Here is a 5,684-nt window from a genome sequence, read left to right as displayed (position 1 = left end):
ACGACCCAGAGGGATGGAATGGGGAGGGAGGAGGGAGGAGGGTTCAGGATGGGGAATACATGTATACCTGTGGCAGATTCATGTTGATATATGGCAAAACCAATACAATATTGTAAAATTAAAAAATAAAAATAAATAAATACAATAAAATAAAAATAAAAAATTTTATCATCGGTGTGATATTAAGTCCCAGTCCTTAGGCCCCATGTTAACGGTGGTGTAGAGCATGAGGTGGTAGTAGGAAGGAGAAACAGTATACAGGCATGGCTCAGCACAGCTTCTGCAGGGTGGGGGTGAGAGAGAAGGATACTTGTACCAAAGTTCGTAAGCAATAACATGATGGGAAATAGTATAAGCAACAACTAAATTGACAAGTCTCAGCTTCCTTTCTGGAGGTTCTCCAACCTCAAAGCAGAGTACAATTTCTACAGCTTTTCCCAAGGTGTCTTTAACATGATTCTTGCCTGTTTTGTATTATTTGGCAGAAGTAAGAACTGACCTTCTTTTGATTATTTGACAGAAGTAAGAACTGACACTCAGTACCTTTTAGCTGGTGTCATGGGAATATGACTGGCAGTCTGAGGGGAGACATCTCCTGAGACAACATTGGAAGAACGGATCTCACAGGAGACTCCTGGTGTTGTGGAGAATGTTCCTGATCGTAAACACTTTGGCGGGGTGAGTATATGAAGAGAAGCTCTCACAGTCTGGATGCACTGACGGTTGAGTGGTATCTTCAGCGTGGCTGTGTGAAGCGCATCTCTGACCTCCTTGTTCCTTAGGTTGAACACAAGGTCCACTAGAGAGTGGACTGGTTGTTTCTCTGGAAAACTCTAATACAATGAATGAATTCCATGGAGGGGCATTGCAGATGGCCACATAGTGTTCATACTGCATAGCTGTGAGCAGAAAACAGTTGTTGGTTGCACAGATGAAATAGAAGAGCTGGATGGCATAGTTTTGAATGGCAATGGGCTTTAGAGTTCAGGATGACGGTCAATGCAGGGAATAAAGACCAGAGTATAGTAGGTCTCAGAGATGGACAGCATGCTCAGAAAGAAGTACAGCAGAGTGTAGCTGTGATGGCTCAAGCCAATAGTCATGAGGATATCATTGCCAGAAAGAGTCAGCAGGTACAAAGGCAAAAGGTCAAAAAAGCAGAACAAGCCCATGCTACCACCAAAAGCTGGAGAAATCTTTAAAGAAAATCTCAGTAACAACAATAGTGGTGGTGGTGGTTTAGTTGCCAAGTCATGTCAAACTCTTGCAACCCTATGTACTATAGCCTGCCAGGCTCCTCTGTCCATGGGATTTCCCAGGCAAGAATACTGGAGTGGGTTGCCATTTCCTTCTCCAGGGGATCTTCCCAACCCAGTGATTAAACCCAGGTCTCCTGCATTGGAAGGTGGATTCTTTACCAACTGAGCCACGAGGGAAACCTCAAAAGCAATAGTTTGGCACAAACTCTAAGGAAGATCTGGATCTGAATGAAGTGGACAAAGGAAAGGGAGGGGTGAGGCTCTAACCACACAATGGATTACACAGTACTCTGAGAAGCACTTTTGAATAATGTTCCAGGAGCAGGGGAACATCAGTGCTCTTCCACTGGCCAAAAGCTCCAGCATCCTTGGGAATAAATTAAGAAATTTCTAATGATTCACTGAATTTAGGACAGGGGTTGGAAGAAGGAAATTTTTCAACATAAAATAAACAGCAGAATTATGAAAACAACTACCCTACTTGACAATTGCAGAGACAGGTTCAGGTCAAAGAAGATGAAGGTGTTGAGTGAACTTCACACTTCAGCTCCTCCTGTATTCAGCTTTGATCTGGGCCTTTGATGAAAAAATGAGGAAGCAGCAACACAGTGAAGAATGATGAATATCTGTGACTGATCCATTCATGTCTATCAAAATGTCTGCCAACACAAAGTATGAGACCCGGGAATACGTCAGAACAGTATCTTGAGCCCTGGGCTCTCCTTTTCTCAGCCCTGCTACTTTGTGTAGAGAATATGACTAGTACACAGTCAGGTTTTTGGAGGGCCATTCAGGCTACCATACTAGCCATGTATCAAGACACAGAGGTCAATGTTCTTTTAAGGTAAATTTTGACATGCCTCTTTCTTGATCTGTACAGCATACTCCCTAGAGAGAAGAAAAGTTATGACCAACCTAGATAGCATATTGAAAAGCAGAGACATTACTTTGCCAACAAAGGTCCATCTAGTCAAGGCTATGGTTTTTCCAGTGGTCATGTATGGATGTGAGAGCTGGACTGTGAAGAAAGCTGAGCGCCGAAGAATTGATGCTTTTGAACTCTGGTGTTGGAGAAGACTCTTGAGAGTCCCTTGGACTGCAAGGAGATCCAACCAGTCCATTCTGGAGGAGATCAGCCCTGGGATTTCTTTGGAAGGAATGATGCTGAAGCTGAAATCCCAGTACTTTGGCCATCTCATGCGAAGAGTTGACTCATTGGAAAAGACTCTGATGCTGGGAGCGATTGGGGGCAGGAGGAGAAGGGGATGACAGAGGATGAGATGGCTGGATGGTGTCACTGACTCGATGGACATGAGTCTGAGTGAACTCCAGGAGTTGGTGATGGACAGGAAGGCCTGGCATGCTGCGATTCATGGGGTCGCAAAGAGTCCTGAACTGACTGAAGTGACTGACTGACTGACCTGGTGTTAAAAGAAAATGTTTACTTCTCTAAATCTTTTCCTAATGTGAAAATTTCCATGAAAAGTGTACATAGAGGTGAGTGAGTTATTTTTCAAGGATTTTTTTTCTGCCCCTAAGCCTATACTTCATCACAATGGCTGATAATATCATCCCTGGGACTATAATCCTCAGTGGCTTTCACTTTCACATCCCCCCTGTGTTTCTTTTAGTGTCCTGTTTCCTTCAAAGATCTTCAGCATGAATAGTATCTCATTTTGCTTTCAAGTCTTGTAGATGAGAATCCATATCTCCTTGGGGAACTCTGAGACCTGAGCATCATCTTTGCTTTCTTATCGCCAACAGTAATTGGGTAGTCCCATATCATGGGCATCTGCAACCCACTCTTACTCAATTCAAGAACTGGAGGACCTGTGTGTGTTCTGCTGGCATCCTCACTGTGTACAACAGGATTGCTTCTATCACTGGTTCAGGCTGTGGCCCTTCTCTAGCTAACCTTTTGTGATCCACTCACTGATCATTTTCTCTATTATGTGCAAGTCATGTTGGACTTGATTCTGCTAGTCCAATCACTGATCTTGCTACTGAGTCTTCTGACTACTACTTTTGCCATTGTCTTTTGACTCTTATGCCTTCATTATCTCTACCATTTTCAGAATAGCATTAGCCAAGGGCCTAAAGAAGACATTGTCTCTGTGTTTCCCATCTCACCATGGTGAGCATCTGGTAAAACTGTACCTTTAGAGCTTAATTCAAACATGGTAGTGAGATAAGCAAAGGGTACAATTAGTCGATCTCAATGACCAACTCTAATCAGAGTCCGCAACACTTAAAAATAAAGGTGTCAAGAATGCCTTGACAAAGTTGTAGATAATAAAGCTCTTTCCCAGGATTATTAAAAAGGTATTAAAATATCTTCTCAAATAGTTTCACAAATTTTTCATACAGAAATATTGTAAATAAAGCCATTGGAGTCAGTTTCAGGTTAACTGGTAACATGTCATGTGACACAATAAGGGCTAGCATAAAAGTGAGCTTTAAGTACAAACTTCAAAATAAAAGTTCTTACAATCTCAGCCTATTGTTAATGAAAGAATATAGATTACTCCACAGGCCTCTAAATTGATACCCACTGATTCTAGTCCCGAGAGATTTCTATGAGGACAAAATATGGTCTATAGCATAAAGTTCAAGCTTAAAGTGTTGAGTTTAGAGCATACATTGAAGAATTCAGTTCAGTTCAGTTCAGTCACTCAGTCGTGTCTAAAACTATAATAAAACATATGTATATTAGTTTATACATGATATATGTATACCACGCCCAACTCTTTGTGACCCCATGGACTGTAGCCCGCCAGGCTCCTCTGTCCATGGGATTTCCCAGGCCAGAATACTGGAGTGGGTTGCCATTCCCTTCTCCAGGGGATCTTCCCAATCCAGGGATTGAACCCAGGTCTCCTGCATTGCAGGCATATTCTTTATCATCTGAGCAACCAGGGAAGCAATAAAACATATGGCTAAGTAAATCTAGAATTAATTCAATTTGGATGTTTGAAAGGGAATTTATTTGAAAGATTTTTGTTAAAAAAAAAAAATCTGATTGGGAATTTTGGTTCAACACATAAGGAGCAGCGAACACACACCATTCTATCCTAACAACGAATGAAAGGCTAAACAGGCTGAACAATCAACAGTTCTTGAATCCATAAGAAAGGTGAAGACACAGAAAAACCTACTACCCTTAAGACTGAAGAGATAGGAAAATATAAGGAGTCAAAGTTCATGGGAAGAGAGATGCATGCATGAAACCACTATGGGAGCCAGAGCTGGAGTAGGAAAGGAAAGGTATATGATCACTTTTGATATTAAAATTTAATTTAAATAAAAGCATACATTTATGCTTAATTTCATACAATTTATTACCATTGGTACTTTTAATTTTTTGTATGAATTCCAATTATTGTAGTGTCACCTCCTTACAGCTTGAAAAACTTCCTTTTTTACTCTTATAAGGCAGATCTGCTAGCAACAAATGCTCTCAAGTCTTTGGTTACCTGAGAGTGTCTTTATTTCACCTTCATTGCTTAATGATAGTTTTGCTAAATATAGAATTCTTGATCTTAAGACCTTAGACATTATTCTTTGAAAGTTTCAGATTGTGTTTAAGAGGAGGCTATAGATCATTCTCTACAGACATCCTTGAGATCCACAGTCACTTGCATTTCTTTTCCTGAAGTCACTTTTTCTGTTTGGCTACTTAAACAACAAACTTCCCTGGTGGCTCAGATGGTAAAAGCATCTGCCTACAATGCGGGAGACCCAGGTTCAATCCCTGGGTTGGGAAGATCCACTGGAGAAGGAAATGGCAACCCACTCCAATACTCTTGCCTGGAAAATCCCATGGATAGAGGAGCCTGGCAGGCTACAGTCCATGGGGTTGCAAAGAGTCTGATACGACTGAGTGACTTCACTTCACTTCACTTTAAACATCTCCTTTAAAAGAAAACTTGGAGGAAAAAATAAAATTGATGAACAGTATTTTCCCCTAACAATTTAGATGTATCCCATTGACTCTGGGCTCTACTGTCCAAAGAGAAGTCAGCTGTTCATTGTATTTTGGGTCCATGTGTATTATCTTTCTTGGATGAATAGATTAATGTCTCTCATCAAATTTAGAAGGAAGATTGGCCACTGAAACCCAGAGGGGAAACTGAGGAAGGAAGACACAAGAAAACATCTTTTCTTTGGAGAAAGCAGTTGGTGCTGGATCTCCAACTTCAGCTCCAGCTGTTTTTCCGCACAGCACTTTCTTTCCAGACAGGATCCAGACCACTGGATTTGTTGAGGAAGAAATGGCATGCCAGTGTGGCAAGTTTACTCTTTGTCTTGCTTACCTGAATTGGTGCAGCTGGAATCTTTCCTCCTCTCCAAAGAATGACTCAGTTACTTAAAGAAATAATGAATATAGGGGCATTAAAGTTTACTTGCCTCTTGCTTCTAAGCTGT

At 41.2% G+C, this 5,684-nt stretch overlaps 1 non-coding gene across 1 annotated transcript; it reads left to right on the top strand.

The window, feature by feature from the left end:
* The first annotated feature begins 4,949 nt into the window (after positions 1–4,949).
* TRNAC-ACA (transfer RNA cysteine (anticodon ACA)) lies at positions 4,950–5,022 on the top strand. The gene has a single exon. It is a non-coding gene; the product is annotated as a tRNA-Cys (tRNA).
* Positions 5,023–5,684: the final 662 nt, after the last annotated feature.

Source organism: Bubalus kerabau, chromosome 6 (assembly GCF_029407905.1).
Source record: "Bubalus kerabau isolate K-KA32 ecotype Philippines breed swamp buffalo chromosome 6, PCC_UOA_SB_1v2, whole genome shotgun sequence".
Classification (NCBI taxonomy): domain Eukaryota; kingdom Metazoa; phylum Chordata; class Mammalia; order Artiodactyla; family Bovidae; genus Bubalus; species Bubalus kerabau.
Note: the sequence above shows the minus strand (reverse complement) of the source record. Positions and strands in the feature narration are given on the sequence as shown.